This window comes from Schistocerca nitens, chromosome 1 (assembly GCF_023898315.1).
Source record: "Schistocerca nitens isolate TAMUIC-IGC-003100 chromosome 1, iqSchNite1.1, whole genome shotgun sequence".
NCBI lineage: Eukaryota > Metazoa > Arthropoda > Insecta > Orthoptera > Acrididae > Schistocerca > Schistocerca nitens.
In genome coordinates, this window is record NC_064614.1 from 917,260,625 (window position 1) to 917,285,259 (window position 24,635).

General features: G+C 42.3%; 1 non-coding gene across 1 annotated transcript; it reads left to right on the forward strand.

Annotated features, from left to right (window-relative positions):
- Positions 1–229: 229 nt before the first annotated feature.
- On the forward strand, positions 230–304 carry Trnai-uau (transfer RNA isoleucine (anticodon UAU)). Its single transcript has one exon. It is a non-coding gene; the product is annotated as a tRNA-Ile (tRNA).
- Positions 305–24,635: the final 24,331 nt, after the last annotated feature.

A 24,635-nucleotide genomic window follows, 5' to 3' on the forward strand; every position in this document is an offset into this window, starting at 1 on the left:
CGGGAACAGATACTACCGTCATATATAGTTAAAATATGGCTTCCCGACCATTGACACGCTATGCCCGAACTCGTACGGGACTTGGTAGATTAATCTGCCACGAGTAATGAGTATGATGGGCAAACATCTATTAGGCGCACTACGAATGTAGTGATGTGGACATGTTGGGAATGTGGATCTCACGGGGAGCGTACAAGGGATAAGTCCCTGCAGACGCACTATCCTCTGTGCCCTCGGTGGCTCAGATGGATAGAGCGTCTGCCATATAAGCAGGAGATCCCGGGTTCGAGTCCCGGTCGGGGCACACATTTTCAACATGTCCCCAGTGAAGTATATCAACGCCTGTTTGCAGCTAGGGTGTCTATTTAATTATCATTTCATTTCTAGCAAAGCTGCATGGTCATCCACGGTATGTGTTCTTTCGGGAACAGATACTACCGTCATATATAGCTTTGTTTACGTGTCACACACACACAGAGAGAGAGAGAGGGATGGTGAAGGTCCTTTTTTCTGTGAAAGATCGAAGGACGAACGCTGCTGGTTACTGAGCTACATGAAGGGGACTAGCGTTTTCTAAGAAGCATTTATATCGGGAGACCCTCGGAAGATCAGCACCTCAGCCAGTCTGAATTTAGTAAGAGACGTAAAATGTTGCAGTGCGCTGTTTTTTCATTTAATAACATTCGAGTAGAAATCAATTCGTCTCCAACTCGACCCCCATCTCTGGGAGCTTTCGCCACCAGAGTTCCCCGCTACGAGCCCACGACGACTCTGCCGGCGTTGTGCCGCCTGAGATGATGTATTTGAGACTTAGAAAGATTTCTGGCTGATCTGTACTTAGCCGGTGGCGAGGCTCTTTGGTTCCGCTAATGAATGATTCTACGCTCACTTCAGCCTCTGCCTGCCACATTATGGTGAGATCGAGCCGCAACTGCGAGATGATGTGTAGGAAAATCGAAGTTATTTCGTAGTAATTCAGCGCCCGTACAAAGTCCCAATTTTTACATAGCCCAATCTTTGTACACAGCCCAATCTAGCCACTGTCACGAATGATGATGATGATGATGATGACGATGACGATGATGATGAGGAGAACACAAACACCCAGTCCCCCAGGGTCTGAAGACTTGTATCTTAATGCCAATGAACACTCCGCTTTCAAGTCCAACCACAGGTGTAATATTTCACGTCTGAAGTACGAGGTGCATTCAAGTTCTAAGGCCTCCGATTTTTTTTCTCCGGACTGGAAAGAGATAGAAACATGCGCATTGTTTTAAAATGAGGCCGCGTTCATTGCCAATACGTCCCAGAGATGGCAGCACCGTACGGCAGATGGAATTTTACCGCCAGCGGCGAGAATGAGAACTGTTTTAAATACTTAAAATGACGACGTTTTCCTTACTTGAACAGCGTGCAATCATTCGTTTTCTGAATTTGCGTGGTGTGAAACCAATTGAAATTCATCGACAGTTGAAGGAGACATGTGGTGATGCAGTTATGGATGTGTCGAAAGTGCGTTCGTCGGTGTGACAACAAACCGAAACAACCTCGGGCTCGCACAAGCCGGTCTGACGACATGATCGAGAAAGTGGAGAGAATTGTTTTGGGGAATCGCCGAATGACTGTTGAACAGATCGCCTCCAGAGTTGGAATTTCTGTGGGTTCTATGCACACAATCCTGCATGACGTCCTGAAAATGCGAAAAGTGTCATCCAGGTGGGTGCCACGAATGCTGACGGACGACCACACGGCTGCCCTTGTGGCATGTTGCCAAGAAATGTTGACGCGCAACGACAGCACGAATGGGACTTTCTTTTCGTCGGTTGTGACAATGGATGAGACGTGGATGCCATTTTCCAATCCAGAAACAAAGCGCCAGTCAGCTCAATGGAAGCACACAGATTCACCACCACCAAAAAAATTTCGGGTAACCGCCAGTGCTGAAAAAATAATGGTGTCCATGTTCTGGGACAGCGAGGGCGTAATCCTTACCCATTGCGTTCCAAAGGGCACTACGGTAACAGGTGCATCCTACGAAAATGTTTTGAAGAATAAATTCCTTCCTGCACTGCAACAAAAATGTCCGCGAAGGGCTGCGCGTGTGCTGTTTCACCAAGACAACGCACCCGCACATCGAGCTAACGTTACGCAACAGTTTCTTCGTGATAACAACTTTGAAGTGATTCCTGATGCTCCCTACTCACCTGACCTGGCTCCTAGTGATTTTTGGCTTTTTCCAACAATGAAAGACACTCTCCATGGCCGCACATTCACCAGCCGTGCTGCTATTGCCTCAGCGATTTTCCAGTGGTCAAAACAGACTCCTAAAGAAGCCTTCGCCGCTGCCATGGAATCATGGCGTCAGCGTTGTGAAAAATGTGTACGTCTGCAGGGCGATTACGTCGAGAAGTAACGCCAATTTCATCGATTTCGGGTGAGTAGTTAATTAAAAAAAAATCGGAGGCCTTAGAACTTGAATGCACCTCGTAATACACCAAAAAAATGGTTCAAATGGCTCTGAGCACTATGGAACTTAACATCTATGGTCAGCAGTCCCCTAGAACTTAGAACTACTTAAACCTAACTAACCTAAGGACATCACACAACACCCAGCCATCACGAGGCAGAGAAAATCCCTGACCCCGCCGGGAATCGAACCCAGGAACCCGGGCATGGGAAGCGAGAACGCTACCGCACGACCACGAAATGCGGGCCGTAATACACCCTGAAGCACCAAAGAAACTGACGTAGGCATGCGTATTGAAATACAGAGGTATGTAAACAGGCAGAATACGGCGCTGCGGTCGGCAACGTCTATATTAGACAACAACTGCCTGCCGCAGTTGTTAAATCGGTTACTGCCGCTATAACGACAGGTTATAAAGATTTAAAAGAGTTTGAACGTGGTCTTATAGTCCGCGCACGAGGGATGGTATGCAGCATCTCCGAGGTAGCGATGAAGTGGAGATTTTCCCAATATTCCCGTTCGACCATTTCACGAGTGTACCGTGTATATCAGGAACCTGGCAAAACATAAAATCTCCGACAACGCCGCGGCTGGAAAAAGATCCTCCAAGAACGGGGCCCACGACGACTAAAGAGAATTGTTCAACGTGGCAGAAGTGAAAACCCTTCCGCAAACTGCTGCAGATTTCAATGCTAGGCCATCAGCAAGTATCAGAGTGCCAACCATTCAACGAAAAGGCATCGATATGAGTTTTCTGAGCCGAAGGCCGACTCGTGTACCCTTGATGACTGCACGACACAAAGTCTTACGCTTTGCCTGGGTCCGTCAATGCCGACATTGTACTGTTTATGTCTGGAAACACGTTACCTGGTGGACGAGTGTCATTTCAAATTGTATCGAGGGGATGGACCTGTACGGATGTGGAGACAACACCGTGAATCCACTGACCCTGCATGTCAGCAGGGGACTGTTCAAGCTGGTGGAGACTCTGTAATGATGTGGGGCGTGTGCAGTCGGGATGATACGGGGCTCCTGAGACGTCTAAATACGACTCTGACAGCTTACGTAAGCATTCTGTTTGATCATCCATTGTGCAATCAGACTGACTTGGGCAATCCCAGCAGGACAATGCGGCACCCCACACGTCCAGAATCGCTACATAGTGGCTCCAGGAACCCTCTTCTGAGTTTCAACACTTCCGCTGGCTACCAAACTCCCCAGGCGTAAAATCATTGAGCATATCTGGGATGCCTTGCAACGTGATGTTCAGAAGTGATCTCCACCCTTCGTACTCTTACGAATTCATGGACAGCTCTACAGGATTCAAGGTGTCAGTTCCCTCCAGCACTACTCCAGCAAAAAGTCGAGTTCATGCCACGTCGTGTTGCTGCACTTCTACGAGGTCGCTGGGGCAAGTGCACCAGTTTCTTTGGCTCTTCAGTGTAGTTCTCAATTAACATCGCAACAGTCACTGGGCACTTTGCAATTGTAATTAATACAATTGTACAATTATTAGTATCTTCCCTGTGGTGTCACAGCCAGACACCACACGTGCTAGGTGGTAGCTTAAATCGGCCGCGGTCCTGTAGTACATGTCGGACCCGCGTGTCGCCACTGTGTGATCGCAAACCTAGCGCCACCACAAGGCAGGTCTCGAGAGACTGACTCGAACTCAGCCCAGTTGTACGGACGACAGAGCTAGCGACTAGACGTACGAAGCCTTTCTCTCTCATTAGCCGAGAGACAGAATAGCCTTCAGCTAAGTTAATGGCTACGAACTAGCAAGGCGCCATTAGCCTTACAGTGATTGTAATTAAAGTCTCCTTTGTGCGATGTACCACAATGAGTTATTAAAGATAAGTATTATATCCGCTACGTACTTTTCTTCATAGCATTAATTACGTATCCTGTTCCAGTACTTCACGCCCGTCTGCGTTAGTCTCGCGTGCCTTTTAAGCCACCTCTATCTACAAGGTGTTGGCCCAGCTGCCGACACATCATTCCCCTCGACACCTGTGTCAGATATGCCAAGACTTTATTATATTAATGTTGCCACTGCTTTTCATTTGTTTTGTCAACAGTTTTATCTCAATAGGTTAAAGTAATAGTATCCGCCTGCTAAGCTGGGTGGTAACGTGCTCGCCTCCCATGCAAGTGGCCCCGGGTTCGATTCCCGGCCGGCTTGGAGATTTTCTCTCGCAGGCGCGCGCAGGTCACCCAATGTGGCGTCGACTGAAATAAGTCTCGCACTTGGAGGCCGAACTTCCCCGGATGGGGCCTCCCGGCCAACGATGCCATATACTCATTTCCAAAGCAATAGTGATGTTTGTCTCATTTAATAGTAATTAATTTTCTGAGTCATTATTTTGGAAAGTACCATAATATTACTGTGATACCTTCTTTCCTTATCTTGCAGTTTTAAAACCAAGCCACATTGCACATTTTACTAACATCCTATCACAACCGAAATCTGCCGCATGAATTACCTACGACTGGACGTATTTGATCTTTTCGTTTCATATCCTTATAGATTACATAATAAGATTACATATTTTGTCTTCAGAAAAGGACATATCTAGCACTATAATCGTATTATATCGTTAAGTACTTGCTTCATAGATTGTAAAGATACACCCCTCTCCTCCCCACGATCCGCATTCCAAAATGGAATCACGGTATTCTATATCAGTATCCTTATGAAATTCAATCGCAAAGAACTCCATGGATGGCACATCATCCAGAACCCAGCCGAACTAAAACGCTCCGTCTGTTTCTGTCAGACAGATTGAAAGGGTACAGTACCGCCCGACATTGAAAATAGGTACAACATACTTCATTATTTTTGTCAGAACAACACATTTTTTTTGTAAAATAACTCAATTTCAATTAATACAACGAAGCCGGATACCAGTGTGGGAAAGAATGACAATTTATTTATTTAATTGATCACATGTGCACTCCCACAAAGTAAATCCCTACATCCAGTTTGGTGAGATCTGTGCAATGAATGAATGTATGGTCGTCTGCTAACCGCAGATAGTGAATGTGAATATATCATCATCTTTGAGTCGATCCTTTGGCCACCTTTGGTGGGACCAAAGAGATGAAATTTACCTGAGCTTTGAGCGCCTGAAATGTGGCTGACCAATACGGTAGCATGGTCTTCCCCCACCTCGACAGAGGTGCGAGATGACCTAGAGAACGGCCATGTTTCAGCACTCTGCCGCTGGATCTTGTGCTGTTAAGATCTTTTAGTTGTGCTCCGTAATGACAAAAGAGAGGATACATGGTATGGATGTGGAATATTTAAGAGTAGTTTGAAATAATAATTTCTCTATTTCAGGAACTTTTGTGGGGAGAATTAAGTGTCAGGCAGGTAATATTAATGGGATTGTAGTAATCTTCGGAAGTGACCAACGGTCACAACGAAACCACGTGTAGCAATAAGTTGAAATACTTCCGTGTGCTTAAGTTAAGCTGAATTACTAGCGTGTGTACAATAAGTTGAAATATTTAAGAAATAGCGTGTGTACCATAAGTTGAAATATTTAAGAAATGGCGTGTGCAGGACTTGAAATTAGAGACGAGTACTTCCACGTGGTGAGTACTGTGTGAGTCTCAAACTGTGTATGAGACAAAAGATAAAGAGAGGTACTCGTCCATGGTATTATTTGAGGACTCGCGTGTGGGATGAATACGTTCTTAACATTACTTTGGGTGATATGATTCCGTGTGACGCTAGATTCAAACTCTGAGAGAGAATCAAGGTGAGTCGGCCGTCTATCCAGCAACGCCACTTGGCTTGCATTGCACAGGAAGACGTGCATATATCTCCAGAGTTCATAGTAGGAAAGTAGAATTACGTAGTGGGGCAGTGTCGTGTGAAACTGGGATAAATATTAATTGAAGTGGGAAAGCTGAAAGTGATAATGTTGTGACTATTCCCTGAGTAGTATTTCATATTATAGTGTGGTGTATGTCATGTAATTTGGGTATGTGTGGTTTGCATGGGAGAGTAGCAAGGTAGTTGCAAGCTGAAAGTGATAATGTTGTGACTATTCTCTGTGTAGTATTTCATATTGTAGTGTGGTGTATGTCATGTAATTTGGGTATGTGTGGTTTGCATGGGAGAGTAGCAAGGTAGTCGGAGACGAAACGTTAGGAGACAGTTTTATACTTCGACCACGGCCTATCAGCCCGGAAGTTTTAAGTGAAGTCAATACCGGCCGTGAAAGTTTACATTGTATGATGCAAAAGATTAGTTGGTTATGCTTGTTCCTTCTGTACTGCTCGGTCTGGAGGATAGTTTCGTGATGATGATTGTGAGAGTCGAAGTGTGAGAAATAATAAAAGATCCACCATCCTATCCAGAAAGTGCACTGTAGCGTTAAATAATTACGAGACCATAATATAGAGATTCACCAATGTAAAGCCATGCCCACTGGGCGGAATTTCTCATGTGTTATTGTTGTAGGTTATTGAATTTGTGTGTTTAGGTTAGAGAATTTATCGGAATAAATAAGGTAGTGAAAAGAAAAAGGTTGGTGGACTTTTCCTTCGAATTGTATGTTGTCATAATGTCCCGAATTTTCAATGTGTGCGCCATTCATATTCAGTGCGGTGGCCACGTGTTGACAAAAGCCGTTAAATAAAAAAAAGAAAGAAAATGTGGTATTGCCAGTGCGTAGTGTACAGTCAGAGTTCTGTAAATTACTGATAGTCAGATGCGTGTTTCCGTTGCGTATTAATCATGTAGGAGGATAACTTGTAACTTAAGTGTGAGTACTAGAGTTCATGTTACTCGATAAATAAGAATGAATCCACTCGCTTGGCACACCACTCATCTTGCAGGCCTGACTGCTTGATGCCACAGTATGAGCAAGGCATGTGGGTGCCTCTCAGGATACGTCGAATTTCTCTGTATGTGACTACTAGCACTGGCGCTCAAATGTTCAACAGCGACCTATTTCCGTATCTACATTACGTACACTTTTAATATACGATATCTCAGAATATAAATTAGTTATAACACGTCGACCATGACGTTTCTACAGGAGTTTTAAATTTGTGAAGGATTTTGCAAAAACAGACATAATGAAAGATTGTAACTCTAATTTGCTTTGCTGAATAGCGTAAGATTGTGACTTGAATTTGGTATGCTGAAATCGGGTGCTAATTAGACCATGAAAGCTGGTTACAAGCCGTTGAGCTGCCTGGGGAGAAGTTAACCGTGCGTTTACTGGGCCACTGTTTCACGACTGGGTAACTAGTCTAGGTTTACCACCTTACCAATCAGACTAGCATTGATCATAATCTTTTACAGTCATACAACAACCGGTAATATATCTATATAAAAGGAGAATTTAAATAAAAAGAAAGAAATCAGTTTATATTTGCAAATTTATTTTAAAGATTGTTCATTGAAATTTCAGCATATTATACGTGAGTTATAACTGAGCTGGTGCCTTATTTACGATTGTGAGACTGTGAGATTGGAATATTACGGAACACATAAAATATGGAGCCAAGATTGGGAGACTGGGTACAACACTGCATTCATAAAACAACACACAAAGAACATTGAAACACATGCAACAGAAAGTTAACCACAACCAATAGATTCAAATTTTCAGTTAAAGAAATTACTTTCGTAGCACAATCCTGTCCGTCTTGTAATTACCCTTCACGTGGTCAACTTGGTTTACAGAAAGCGTATAACTCCGCAATAATTTAGATAATAAAAATAAATTAGATCAAAAGCAAATTACAAAACAAAAACCTCGAACTGGTTACTAACGTCTTACTATTAACCTGATGGGTCAAACAGTTATATAAGCACGTGGTACTGGTCTCACAAAGTACACGCCACGTGGGTTGAACATAAAGAAACGTTGGTATATTCAAATTCTTTTCAAGACGATACGTTATAATCACACAAGCATTTGCATTTAAGATTGATCTTACTTAGAGTTACTGACCAACACGTGGTTCCACTTTACTCACAAAGTAGTAACAAAGCAACTACCGCAAATTAATCTGAACTGGACACGAGAATTACACTCCGCTGCAATTAAAGATAACCTTAGCTATTTTAAAGCTAACCCGAAATAAAATGATTAAATTCTCAGTTAAGCTGAACTTAACAAATCCATTGTCCTATGGACTTAACAGACACGCGCTTGGCCGGAGATCTTACCACTTCAGACGCTCGCTACCGCCAGACTGCTACTGCTGGACTGCCCTGCGCTACTACTGGACTCCAACTGCCGACTACCACTGAACTACCCAGCGTGCTCCTGAGAGTCGCTCACAAAGACAAACGGAAGGCGCCAGAGGGGCAGCTTCCTATACCAACATGACAGGGGACGGACCGGACCATACTAAGAATGGAAACCTCTCTGCTTTTAGGAACCGTAGCTACCTGTTTCAACGTTGGTCCTACTGTTCTCTAGCAGACAGCCTTGTCTGCTACCCTCAAGCATGCAGCTACAAACACATTTGATCATTCATCCTCTCACACAGAAGGGAAGGGGGATGACAGTATCTTATCATACACAGTATATAAAAGAAAGCGGATGTAGGTTCCGTATGAGACTGTGTGACATGAATTACATATAAGAATTACATATAAACTGTGCTTTAAAGTGTAGTAGTGTGAGAGATCGTTCTTGTTTACGTGTAAAAGTAACACGTTCCACTACTCAGTCTCCTCCCAGATAGTCAGAAACGCCACAGTAAATTTAGAAGAGGAATTTATTCCTTAAAAGACAACAAATTTGAGAAATTAAACATGAAAGGAATCCAACAGAGACCTTTCATAACCCCAACGCTCCGGGAAAAGACTGTGCAGGGAATTTTCTGGCCATGCTAGGACATTCCCAAGCAGGCTTCTCACACCCTACTCAAACCAAAAGTGTAAAGAAAAAGGCAAAAGGTCACCAGCTACTTGCTAAAACACAATAATTTCAAACATCTTTACAATCTACCAATTTCAAAGAGAAAAAAAAAACACACAATCTGTGACACCTATTTAAAAGGTCGTGTAGACCTAAATCGGTCAGCAAGTAAAAACAATGGTTCCTGTGTCATTGATATGAAAACAATTTCTGGTTGTTACCCTTATGGAGTTCACCAGTATTTGCTCATTGCAAGAGCCAACTGATCACAGGCAAATTTATGACTGTTTATTAACAAGCAAAATTTATGAAAATAGCAAAGGTGCCACAGCAATTAAAAAAAAAAACATGAAATAACATCAGTCTTATAAAGCAGAACTTTACAATGCACAATTCGCAAAAGCAAAAAAAATATAAGAGAAAAAACATGTTTTACAAAGCGGTTATCGCAAAAAAATTCTATATCTTACAAAACTAATAATCTGTAGAATTAACCTAACTATGTGGCACTAATTTAATCACTCTACAATATTTCAGTTAGTTAGCAAACAATGAGCACTGTGTCATTATACTGAAAGTACAATAATTGTGTGATTGTTACCCTTAAGGGGTTCCTCACAATAAATATGCCCCATGCACAGGCTAATCGATCACAGCCCAATGAGAATGAATAGCAATCTGACTGATAAAGGAAGCAGTGCCACAGTAATGAATTTATGAAACAAAATATCACAAATCTAATACCTAACACAAGAACAAACATTGATCAATAAAACAGTACAATAGTCAACATCTAAAACAAAACACCAATAAATAAAACACCTGCAAAATACAATAGTCAAAGTTTAAAAAAATATAGAACACCTGCAAAATACAAGAGTCAGAGTTTAATAAACACCAATAAATCGAGTCCCTGCAAAACACACGAGTCAAAGTTTCTGTGACAGAAACACACGTATATGCATTGAACTAAGAACCGTATAATCACTGTTCACTTATACACTCACTAGTTCCACTGTTCCGTGGCACAATATAAGGGGAGGGGGAGGGGGTTCGTCGCCGCAGCTGTCAGTAGGGATTTTTGTCCATCTGTTGCATGCGATCCCGCCGTCTCTGCCCTCTCATGAAGTTTCTCTTGTGTCACGTACATCTCGATTTTGTTCCATATTTGTATTGTCAAATTCGTGCAGTATCCTCGATTGACATGCCAGGTTGATATTCCTGGGCAAGGATGACACTTCAATGGCTCTTCTTCGTGTCACCCTTAGCGACCAGAGAACATCTAACCATGAATTACCGTCGCTTGACAGTGGGCATCCATCAGGAAATGTCGATAGGCGTCGTTGACGTCTGCAAGTTTCTTTGGACAGTACCTGTCAAAAGGTTCCACGCCCCTTGTGTTGTTACACCGCGGCCGTCTCGTCACGGTCGCGTGCGTTGCCAGGAGATGGATTTCCCCGCGGTGGACCGCTCGCCCATCTCAGGTGATTCCCTTCAGCTAGGGTCGCGCGGGGCGGCCGCCCATTAGCTACAGGTGCAAGGGAAAGTGTTTCCCGCGTCCTTTTGTTGTCGGCCGCGCTCCCGAAGTGGCCTGGCTGACAGCGTGTCCCGCTGGGAAACCCGCCAGTTTACCACTAGTCCGGCTGCTCCCACTGTCTCTTAAGAGTTTTGCCGGTTCGCTTTCACGTTCTCAACTGCATTCACAGAAATTTTTTTATCATCCTTATGTGATTACACAATGTCATACATAATACCACTTAGTATTGTCTTTCACAATTTTTAAGAACAAAGTTATATGAATCGACAATATAAAATTAAAAGTTAAATGACTTGACAATATAAAAAATAAAAGTGAAATGACTTTACAATGTAAAAATAAAAATTAAATGAATTGACAATACAATATTTAAATCCACATCACTAATGTGGTTCACTTGTGTTTTAATAAATCAAATGCCACTTATTAATTCACTAAAATGAATAGGGTTATGCCTTGCGCAAGTATAGGTTAGGAGAGCATGGGGTTCACATGTTATTTACACACACACATGCACACCTGTTGTCTATTCTACAAACTAACTACCCATAAACATGCATTACTCAAAATTCTACTTCTATCCACTACTAATTAATCCCACAAGCCACTTCAATGCTACTTCAACAAAGTGTTTACACCACTATAGCAGTGTTCTAATTCTCCCTCTTCTTGACGCTCGCGGCATACGTCTTGTCACATGATAAATGGAGAACTTTCCTTAAACATACACAGTAAAAAGAACAATGGTTATTTACACGCAAAAACATTTATACCAGTTCACACACCTGAAAAGAGACTCGCAATTATACATTTATCATACTTATATCTTCACACATAACACAGTAAGAAAATTTCATCTAAAATTACAAGAATTAATCACACAGATGGCTCTGAGAACGGTAAAGATGTCTGCATTATACAGGTTATACTACATTTTCTTACCCATTTTGCTTCGATTTCGTTCCTTCTTTACGTTACCTTTCGCTTCCAAATCAGTTATTTCGCCTGTGGTGGTTATTCTGGATTCATTTCTCATGAATGGCAAAATTGTGGTCACCTCTATTCTGTAAAACAGTTTCATCTTTACATATTTGAACTTACAACAGACACAAAAGCTCCGAATCCTCCTGTAGTTTAAATGACAAATGTTTTGCTTCATCCTTATTACCTTAAACCAAGCTTTCCTTCGTTCCCATAATCAAAATTATTTAATCCTCCTCTACCTTCAAGAGGGAAATTTCCTCAGTACAAACCATATAAGCTGCAGTGCATCCCGCACCAGCGAAAACAGTAGGCTGTAATGCTCACAGCATCAGCAAAACACATAAACGTCGCTTTTCTGGGACAAGTATTAACGCAGAATAATTTTTCAGGCTTTGGCTCAACATCAATCAAGACTACAAAAAGGATCCATATTTCCGTTCCATTCTTCATTTGCTGAAAAACTGCTCGTATTTGACTACCACAATAATATTTCAGGGCCACGTAAATTACACAAACCACAATTCTTCTTTCACCTAGAAGGGAATCAATCTACTTACGAAATCCACAGACAGCACTTTACGTACTCAGCTATAAAGAACAAAAAAAAGACATATATCATCAATATTAACATATCATCGCATATTGAGAAGCCAATGGTTAAACAATCGTATTATCGCATCCTGTTTTCAACATTACAAACTTACTCATTCCTTTCTCAGAGTTCTCCTATCTTAAAATATTCATACAGCACGCATACTATAGTAAGAGATCCTCATTTATACAGACAGATATAGAATAGTAATAGATAGATAGTAGCACTGAAAGCAGAAAATCGGAAACAAGGCTACTAACAGCTGGGGACCTGGGTTTGCCAGACCCATAATACCCATAGATCGGATATTCCCCTGAGTTTTTGCAATTTCAACAACGATCTTGCTTCTCTCAGGAGCAACTCTTTTCAATTGACACAAAAAAAAAGCATTTCACTTGTTCACAAGGAAACCTTTTATCTTTACGTTTGAATCAAACTAAATCCTAATTGCACAAGGAAAGAAAACAAATTAACAACATCACTTCAATCAATCACATAAAAATATCTTTATCACTATATTTACCATCATATTATTCAAAATGCATACATCACAAATTTAAACTAATCAATTCATTCTCTTCACCATCCTCTCTACTCATTTGCCATGTCGCTCATTTGTTCCGATTTGGCGCCTTCTGGGCTGATCATTTGTCATTGCCGGTTTCGTTCATTTCCATTTGTTGGATTATGTCTGGGGTTGGCCGGCCGAATTTCGACATCATGTGGGGCTCCGCCTACAATTCTACTCCCACCGTGTTCATCGTAGTAACGATGCTGGTTGCCGTACCTGTTGCGTTCACGATCTTGTCCCCATCCTCTATCATTTCTGTTGCTCCATCTGTGTTCGCGACTGTTACCCCAGTTTCTATACGGCCTGTCTCGATTATTGTTTCGTTCGCGTCGCGACGACCAGTCACGCCGTTGATTAGTAATACGGCCACGACTGCGATCGCGCTGCTGAGCCCCGTAATAACTTTGTGCCTGATTAGGCGGGCATTCTGGTGTATTGTATTCCAACTCTTGGAGAAGCGTTTTAAACGTTTCCACGTCCTCTTTGCATCGTCCCGCAAGAATGACGTGCCGCAAGTGCATCGGCAATTTGGTGATGCATATCCTAATTAGTTCCGCAGGTCCGTATGGGTCGTATAAAAATTGATTTGCCTGCAGCATGTGGTCGAATAGGCGTGCAGGGCTGCCGAAACCAGACTGGTTCAAATTTGGCAGCATAATTATGCCATGTTTGACCCTATCTTGTGCCGCTTCCGACCAATAGGCGGAGAGAAAGGCTTGTCGAAACTCCCGAGTGGAGTTGCAGTGACGCGCTGCCGACCTCATACGACTCGCCGGTTCGCCTTCCAAATAGCCACACATATACTCTATTTTATGTGAACTTGCCCAGTCGGGAGGAAGACAGAACTCAAATTGCTCGAGCCATGCTCGTGGATGTATGCCTTTTTGAGAATTTCGGAATATCTCAAATTTTCTTACCGTAAGGAAATGTTTGAAATCAAATCCCCGCATTTCCTCCTGGCGAGGCCCTTGAATGTTTCTATTTGTCTCATGTCTGCCCCTTAAATTACATTCTTCCCTGTCGTCAAAAGCTCCCTCATGGCCGGAGTCCCTCTCTGCACTGTTCGTACGGCTATTTTTATTGCTATTGGCGAGTTCGGAATCACACGCCATGCGGTTTTCCAGATGCGCCACGCGTTCTTGTAAATCGCCTGTTACAGCTTTGTGCTGTCTGTTCACTTCAAACTATCCCTTCTGGAATTTAAGAAGCGAACGCACTTCTTCGGTCTCTGCGGCCGCTACCTGTGTGATATTGTTCTCGCTTTCCGTCAGCTTCATCGTGCCTACAATGTCCGCTAATGCCGCAATCTTCTCATCTATTTGTCTCTTGTCCTCCGCCCCAGTCTGCTTCAATTGTTCGACCTGCAGTTCCAACGCGTGGATCGCTAAACTGTTGTCCGCTATTGTGTTGCTAACGGCCGTGGGACAATGCGTTTCAGCCTCTTGGACCCTCGAGAGTACCTGCTGACGATCTCTTTGGCATTGTTCTCTCAGCTCTTGGAAATTCCTAAGTAGCCGTTCTTCGCTTTCTTTAGATTCGGCCTCGCCACTGCGCTTGCTCTGTTCTAGGACTTGCAGACGGTCATTGATTTGTTCAAATGTACGGCCTAATTCTTTCATAATGTCACTTTTTATTTCACTTGCCAGATTGTTTATTCTTTGTGAGATATCATCAGACACTCTGCATCGACTTGTCAACTTTATTTGTCTGCTGGATTAATTTTTCGTCTATTTGTTCGCCTAGCTCGCGGATCGATTTTTCAGATTTCTGCGTCATTTGTTCGCCTAGCTCGCGGATCGATTTTTCGGATTCTTTTTGTTCTCGGAACAATTTTTCTGATAATTCTTTTTGTTCTCGGAACGATTCTTTATTTTGTTGTAATAAGGCTTTCACGAGTTCTGCCAAATCAATTTGGTTAGTTGGAGGCACATTAATTTGTGGCTATGATGTGAGGCCGTTCGTGCTGTTTTGCATTTCGTCTGAAGTATTCCCCATTGCATTTTCGGAACCGCCCGACGCGTTAATATTGGAAATCAAATTATTCCCTTGGTCCATGTTGCTTAAGTTGTCGGACCGCTTACTTTTAGCTTGGTTACGTGTCAGCATTAGTGCAATTCACACCCAGTACGCAACACACTAATCACAATAAATGTGTCCCCCAAAATTTACGACAGTCACACGAAAGATACTCAACCTAGTACGCACTTTTTTTTTTACACGCAAAACAAATTTTTATGTTTAATCGAAACAGTGGAATTTACAAGCGAGAAAAAAAAACACACATATATAGAACAAACAAATATAGAAAACAAAACAAGACAAACAACACCACGCCGCTCAACAACGCCGTGAATCTTTTGAACGTCTGCTCAGAAACAACTCAAAAGTTGTTTGAGCGCTGTAGGGAAAAAAAATTAAGATTATACAACGCTTGCAATCTAACGTCTCAGAGATTCCAGAGTCTAGCGGAATCACAGAACAGGGTCGCCATGTGAAAGATTGTAACTCTAATTTGCTTTGCTGAATAGCGTAAGATTGTGACTTGAATTTGGTATGCTGAAATCGGGTGCTAATTAGACCATGAAAGCTGGTTACAAGCCGTTGAGCTGCCTGGGGAGAAGTTAACCGTGCGTTTACTGGGCCACTGTTTCACGACTGGGTAACTAGTCTAGGTTTACCACCTTACCAATCAGACTAGCATTGATCATAATCTTTTACAGTCATACAACAACCGGTAATATATCTATATAAAAGGAGAATTTAAATAAAAAGAAAGAAATCAGTTTATATTTGCAAATTTATTTTAAAGATTGTTCATTGAAATTTCAGCATATTATACGTGAGTTATAACTGAGCTGGTGCCTTATTTACGATTGTGAGACTGTGAGATTGGAATATTACGGAACACATAAAATATGGAGCCAAGATTGGGAGACTGGGTACAACACTGCATTCATAAAACAACACACAAAGAACATTGAAACACATGCAACAGAAAGTTAACCACAACCAATAGATTCAAATTTTCAGTTAAAGAAATTACTTTCGTAGCACAATCCTGTCCGTCTTGTAATTACCCTTCACGTGGTCAACTTGGTTTACAGAAAGCGTATAACTCCGCAATAATTTAGATAATAAAAATAAATTAGATCAAAAGCAAATTACAAAACAAAAACCTCGAACTGGTTACTAACGTCTTACTATTAACCTGATGGGTCAAACAGTTATATAAGCACGTGGTACTGGTCTCACAAAGTACACGCCACGTGGGTTGAACATAAAGAAAAGTTGGTATATTCAAAATCTTTTCAAGACGATACGTTATAATCACACAAGCATTTGCATTTAAGATTGATCTTACTTAGAGTTACTGACCAACACGTGGTTCGACTTTACTCACAAAGTAGTAACAAAGCAACTACCGCAAATTAATCTGAACTGGACACGAGAATTACACTCCGCTGCAATTAAAGATAACCTTAGCTATTTTAAAGCTAACCCGAAATAAAATGATTAAATTCTCAGTTAAGCTGAACTTAACAAATCCATTGTCCTATGGACTTAACAGACACGCGCTTGGCCGGAGATCTTACCACTTCAGACGCTCGCTACCGCCAGACTGCTACTGCTGGACTGCCCTGCGCTACTACTGGACTCCAACTGCCGACTACCACTGAACTACCCAGCGTGCTCCTGAGAGTCGCTCACAAAGACAAACGGAAGGCGCCAGAGGGGCAGCTTCCTATACCAACATGACAGGGGACGGACCGGACCATACTAAGAACGGAAACCTCTCTGCTTTTAGGAACCGTAGCTACCTGTTTCAACGTTGGTCCTACTGTTCTCTAGCAGACAGCCTTGTCTGCTACCCTCAAGCATGCAGCTACAAACACATTTGATCATTCATCCTCTCACACAGAAGGGAAGGGGGATGACAGTATCTTATCATACACAGTATATAAAAGAAAGCGGATGTAGGTTCCGTATGAGACTGTGTGACATGAATTACATATAAGAATTACATATAAACTGTGCTTTAAAGTGTAGTAGTGTGAGAGATCGTTCTTGTTTACGTGTAAAAGTAACACGTTCCACTACTCAGTCTCCTCCCAGATAGTCAGAAACGCCACAGTAAATTTAGAAGAGGAATTTATTCCTTAAAAGACAACAAATTTGAGAAATTAAACATGAAAGGAATCCAACAGAGACCTTTCAATAATGTCTGATAGGGTAGCCGCAATCAGTGATTTTACAACGTTACTTATAATCCGTCTTGATTGCAAAATGTTTATTCATATGACCGGTTTCGGTTCCTCTAGAACCATCTTCAGATCTGTAACGATAATGATACTAATTTACTATTTCACGATGGGGAACAGTTTAGCTGGGACGCTGGCTGACATTTTTTTAAATCACTTGGAAAAAGAATACTTTGATGAAAATCCTGATATCGCAGAGAAAATTGTATGTTACAGGAGATATGTTGACGACTCTATTTTATTATACAAAGGAGATAAAAATGATATCGAAGCCTTAGCACAAAAAATGAGGTCTCAACACCCGAAAATTAGATTCATTGTGGAATTTGAAGAAGACAACCGTATAGATTACTTAGATGTAAAATTAATGAAGAAAGATGGGAAGCATGAATTTAGCATATTCAGAAAACCTACTTGTACAGATTTAGTTATCAATGAGCGCTCTTGTCACCCATCGCGATACAAATGGGCATATTTTACTTCGATGGTATACAGGCTACTAAGATTGCCAAGGTAAGTATTTTAAAACAAGTGGCCGTAGCGAACTGATATACGTGTAAGCAGGTGATGAATATTTATAAGAAGATAAAGAAGAGGCAAATGAAACAAATAGAAGGAAGTCAAGTCGCTGTTAAGATGAACAACAAGAAAAAATATGTGGTTAAAAATATGTGGTTCTCACTTACAGTGGAAGAATTACAGATAAGATTGAAAGATGCTTTCGTAAATCCGACATTAAAATAGGGTTCCGAACAAATAACACGCTAAAATTGAAGCTCCGGCACAAAATATGTAATAGTAGGAATAAATTTCAGGATTCAGGTGTATGTAAGATCAAATGTGATGACTGCTATAAACAATATATAGGGCAGACTAGCAGGAACTTTGAGACCAGATTCAGGGAGCACACCTACTCTCAAAACAAAACAGCGTTTGGGGCGCATATGGCTGCCTCAAAGCACTCAGTCACGAACACTGAACACAATTTAGACATCCTGCATAGAACTCATAAAGGACGGTTTCTTAACATTTTGGAAGAAACTGAAATATGCACCCACAAAAAAATAAAATTCTCAACGAGCAAAGCGAGTTCAATCATGCCGTCTATTTTAGTATTTATGACGACTTACTAAGATGACAATCGTTGCTTGTGGAGGTTCAGGCCGAGGGATGAGAGATGGTGCATGATGGAGAAGCTGGAAGATGCGTGCAGCGCCTGGCGTCGTTGACGGGGCTCTCCCGCGCGGCCCTCTTGCTCACGGCAATGGACGTCAAACGACTGGGCGGATCACGGCACAACACCGAAATGGCGGGAACCACGGAAGCAGACCATGGAGGAAAACAAGTCTACACCACCGACATACATAGAGAAATCGCCCTATGTTTTTAGATCGTATAAATATGATAATTTTATTGTGTTTTTTAATTTTGATAAGTACAGATTTTAACCGTATCTACAAATTTTAATTAAGTATTTTTGGAGTAAAAGTTAATCACAAAAATCGAATGAATACAGTATGTGCATATGTCATGTAACAAATGTTACCAGACGCCACCTGTCGGTAATAGTGTTATAATTAACATAAATGACGTGCATTCTGCCAACCAACTGTATGTGACGGAGCATGTGAAAGTTGCTGTATTTGAATGGGTTTCTCCTGTAACCGAAATATTAGGTACGTTCTGGTACGTTTGATGCTGATTAGATAGGATGAATACGGTTTGCATTCGTGAAATAATAAATTAGTATCATTATTGTTAGAGATCTGAAGGTGGTTCTAGAGGAACCGAAACCGGTCATACGAATAAACATCTTGCAATGAAGTCGGATTATAAGTAACATTGTGAAGGATTGTTGATGGAGAACACAAACTGTGACAAATACTCCTGACAAACTTTGATTTACTGCTGCGAGCGGATTCAGAGTATCATGCCATCTTCAGATGGCTACAGTCGTTTTATTACAATGTTACTCTCTTCAGTAGCGTGTCGTCAGCTAATCTTTTTGGTTCTAGTGAGCGGCGTTTTGACCCGTTTTAGTCCTTATGCATGCATGAGGAGATGCATGCCGGCCGGAGTGGCCGAGCGGTTCGAGGCGCTACAGTCTGGAACCGCGCGACTGCTACGGTCGCAGGTTCGCATCCTACCTCGGGCATGGATGTGGGTGATTTCCTTAGGTTAATTAGGTTTAAGTAGTTCTAAGTTCTAGGGGACTGATGACCTCAGAAATTAAGTCCCATAGTGCTCAGAGCCATTTGAAGGAGATGCATAAAGTGTAAACAGCGCACGCATATTACCCAGCAGAAAGGTGTAATTGCTTATTTCTCTTAAACAGTGTCGAACCTAGTGATCTAGAGATATAAGGTGTGCCTGGAAAGCAGAATGTCGCGGGAGAGAATACCAGCCGGACCACCGATTTTTTCAGTCTAGCTTTTAACCTGCCTTTCGCCTCTCAGTGATCTGAAGTCTCACCAGCAACTATACGTGTTGCAGTTTCGTCGTTAAACTGTAGGTCCCGTCTTCCCCGTTTGACAACTCAAGTCGCCAGTTATTGAATGAAATATGAACCATACAAAATTCTATTGTTGCTTAAACATTATGGGCACTCGAGCACGTTGCTATGTGCCTCTGAAAGCTGAGCGCCTCTGACAACAGAGAAATACCGCTTAGAGGCGGTAGAGAAGTGCCTGCGAAAAAAAAGGAAACCAACTGAACAAAAAAGAAACACAAGACCGGAACTTTAAAAGGAAATAACGAAGAATAGAACCGGTTGCGTGTTACTTAACAAAGAGAAAATATTTTTTGGCTATTCCTTTAAGAGATATTTTCAGGAAGAAACGTCCATTAAAAAAAAGGCAGGTGGAAGCAGTAAATAAACAACAAAGGAGTATCCGACAAAGGAGTATCTGGAGACAACTAAAGGTTAAAATGATCCGGAAATGAAGACGGTAGCACAAAGTAAACAAGGCTGAATGCGGGTAAACGTTAGAGGATGAGGACTAGGAGGAAAGGAAAAAAGACACTGATGACGGTTATAAAAGAGACTGCGAGTAACAAGCGGAAATGGAAAATAATAATAGGAAACACTCATTGCTTTCCACAAGGCTCTAACAGTTTCCACAAATATGTACAATCGCAGTTGACACAATGTATTCCTGGTGGCGTGCATTAAACAGACTTCGTTTCGCCTTGCCGCACAACGGAATTGCGCGTCACATTAACGTAAGCAAGACACGTAGGTTCTGACAAGCGCATACGTACACACACGGCAGTGCGAAGCAAAACATTGCCTACTCAGGCAGAGGACGGTGGGAGCAGCAGCCTGACGGCGCAAGTTTGCGTCAGTTGCGTTTGCGCCACTGCTTTCGATTAATGGGCCGACGGCGGCTGCATAGTCACCAGGTCGTAGGGAGCACCGACACCGTATATTCCAAAACATGAGCTGTGTCGTAAATGCTGTGTGTGGTATTAGGAGGTAAGAAAGCCATCCGATTCAAATGCATACTGTTGGACTCACGAGCGTTCTACAAATCCTCCCCCACATCCGAGATCGATGACATGTGCTTGTGTGGTGGAGTTTGAAATTTGTTCGAATTCTAATAAAGGAAAAAATTTTCACCATCTGTACTGCCCAACAGAGGAGGTAGTGACTCCCAGATCTTGATCAACAAAGTGTTCCTGTGACTGTACTTGTTCCGTTCATCTCTCTAGTGTTGCATCGATTGGGGCACGTGACATTGAAGGCGGCGGTCTGAGTTTCAGGTAGGACCGGGAAGCCCGGCGAGACCTTTGTTGCTATTACAGAAGAGTATTCTCTGTTTTGTTGCCGGCTTTCACCCCCTCCATTACTTCAGTTTCTGTCCTCGTTGATAGCAACAAAACGCAACGCTAAACTATGCAAGCATCTGTCAGTCATCCACACAATACAGCAACATTTCGATTCATTTCACGAACACCTATGGAATTTAGCTACAATCTTGCGGCCCGAACCACATACGTTCTTCCATAGCACATAAATACGCTCGAGACACAATCCACAAGTAAACATTATTTAGCAGGTACAAAATAAACGTGTAAGTAATATGAGGCTAATAAAATTTCCATACGGATAAGAAAAATATAACTTAGTTTGTATAAACAGCTACTGATTTTATATTTTTCATTATCGGTGCCGACGCTATTTCGCCAGCTAACCTGGGAAGCAAAACCATAAAAAAACATCGTGATTCAAAACAGCGTACATGTGTGACCCTGAAGGTATCAACATGATGCCAGAACATACAAAAAATATTTAGGTAAGTAAAGGAGAGTGGAGCATACGAACGTGTGCACTGTCATGAGTTTCGTTAGACATTCGCTGCCCTCATCAGTTCAGCGGGAAGTTATCGTCTCTCCCTTAAGTTCTTACATAACACTATCATGTCTAGAATTTCTCCAGATTTTAAATTCTCAATTTTGCCGCACCTTTTTATCTGACAAAACACTTTATTTTTTATTCTCGAATATCTATAATTTATTGTTACCAATAAACTGAACGTTTCCTAATACCATAAGAAGTGTAGGGGTCAAAATACACCTACGGAAAAAATCCCAATACCAAGAAGTAGTTGTGCGACATAAACGAAAGTTGGTGGCCGTGTTTCTACAGCTGAAAGATGCTGTCTATTCCAGTTTCGCACCAGTAGCATAAGAGTTGCGTTAGTAGCGCCACTGTGAAGACCCAAATCAGATTTGCTTTAAACAGATGCCGTAACGGCCGTGGTACAAATAGGACACTTCAAGGACAGCTCCGAGCCAGACGACCTGTAGCGTGCATGACTGACTCCAAACGCCGCCATTTGTGACTTCATAGGTTTCAAGCGAGAGTTCATTGGAGGGTAGGATAGAGGTCTCTTGTTTTTTCTGATGAAAGCTAGTTCTGCCTGGGTGCCAGTGATGGCCGTGTGGTGGTTAGGAGGCTAGTTGAGGGCCTGCAGCCAACCTATTTGCGTGCTAGACACACTGGACCTACACCTGGAATCACGGTCCGTAGTGCGATTTCCATTTTGTGCAGTCATTCATCAACAGCATTCCAGGCGTGTTTTCCAACCGGATGACGCTCGCCCATATAACAGCTGTTGTAACCCGACGTGCTCTACAGACTGTCGACATCTTGCCTTGGCGTGCTCGATCACTAGATCCGTCTCCTGTCGAACACATATGTGAGATCATCGGACTACAGCTCCAGCGTCATCCATAACCAGCATTAACCGTCCCTGTAGTGACTGACCAGGTGCAAAAGGCATGGGATCCATTGGTCAGACTACAAGACAGTGGAGGAAATATATGCTTGCAACAATCGAACAAATCTGCTGTTGCACAATAGGGGCTTTGTATCGGTCATCCTATGAAATATAACAACACAAAGATTCTGGCGTGCACAGTGTTATTAAGTATACAGATTGTAAGTAGATTTTCATGTTGGTAACGCCATGTAGCGCTCTGTATGAAAATCACTGACTGTGCTGTGTGCAATCTGTCGCTGGTTGGCATTGTTGGAATATTTGATTTGCTATTGCAGTGTTGGGCAGTTGGATGTGAACAGTGCGTAGCGTTGCGCAGTTGGAGGTGAGCCGCCAGCAGTGGTGGATGTAGGGAGAGAGATGGCAGAGTTTTGAGAACGGACGATCTGGACTGGACGTATGTCCATCAGAAAAAGGAAATTTGTAAGACTGGATGTCATGAACTGATATATATCTTTTATTTAGCTGGCAGTATTGGCGCTCGCTGTGTTGCAGTAGTTTGAGTAACGAAGATTTTTGTGAGGTAAGTGATCCATGAAAGGTGTAGGTTATTGTTAGTTAGGGCGATTCTTTCGTAGGGATTATTGAAAGTCAAATCGCGTTGCGATAAAAAAAATTGTCAGTTTACTGTTGATCAGAATAAGTAAAGAGAGAAACGTCTGAGTACGTACAGTTTTGCTCAGCCGTTTGAAAATCAAATAGCGTAAGAGGTTTATCAGCACAGTAATTTATAATTTTCCAAAGGGGACATGGGACGTTTCAAGGTATGTGGTGTCTGTTAAATGTGACAGAACGGTCACCGCACACACACACACACACACACACACACACACACACACACACGAAGAGGTCTCTAGATAATACTTTCATTGTACACGAACCGTATCTTCCGAACCTTTAAAGAACGAATGCTACGAGTAATGGGGCTAATCGATTGGGGCATTACTTGCGCGTTACAATCTGAGAATCGCAATTGGACGATAGCGTATCTAGATGGCTGGTGCGGTTAAAGCAAGCGTCCTAGAGAAACGAGGGACTGGGGTTCGATTCCTGGTCCAACATAAATTTTCAAAGATTACTAGTTATTTATTTCAGTCCATGTAGCCGGCCGAAGACCTGATTTCTCGTAATACGGTATGCTATCAAGGAAGAAGTTGAGATTTTATTAGCAAGTGACATTATAATCAGGGCCGAAAGTAATTCTTAAATTCTGCATGGAATCCTGCCCACCCCTAGTCAAACAACGGAGGAACAGTCGTAATGCAACAGTGCTACCCGTTAGTATTTAATGTACACTGCTGATAATTTATGACGTTTGTTGTGCGATGGCGTTACTAGCTGTTTACAGTATGTTTGTGTTGTCTTCCTCCATTACGCTGCATTACCGTTCTTGGTCGGAGCTCTCTCGCTGCATTTCTCCTGAAAATGGCGAGGTCCTGATCTGGCGAAATATCAGCAACACTGAGACCTTAACTTTTCCTGGCGAATCGAATGTTCAGATAACTTACGGGTTTGCTGCCGGGTGACGTCGTCGAACACCGCCGATATTACGACAGGAGCACACCCTGCCATTCTCAAAGCGCAAATGCAAGGAACAAAAAATGTGCAAGCAAATTTAATACCTCGGCTCACAGAGGAGAAACAAGGAAAACACCACACACAGAACAAGTGTCAACACAACCAAAGATAACCAACATCAGAAATATCGATAGTTACTATTAATCAGCAGGTGAGGTAGCACTAATTCTGTCCCTCTGTTTCTTGATGAGAGACAGAGCCGTATTCCAAGCAGCATTTAAACAAACTCCACCATCTCTGTTTATAAGGTTACTTGATAGTCTGATGATTTCTACAGCTTCCTTAATAACATTATCCCAACAGCTGGACGTGCAAGTCAGAATCATCGTGTTGTTGAACATAAGCGTCACACACGCTTACAACAGCCGAGCAAATCCGCTATTGCAGAACATTGCCTTGACACCGGTCATCCTATGGAATACAACAACACGGAGATTCTGGCTTGCACGTCCAGCTATTGGAATAGTGT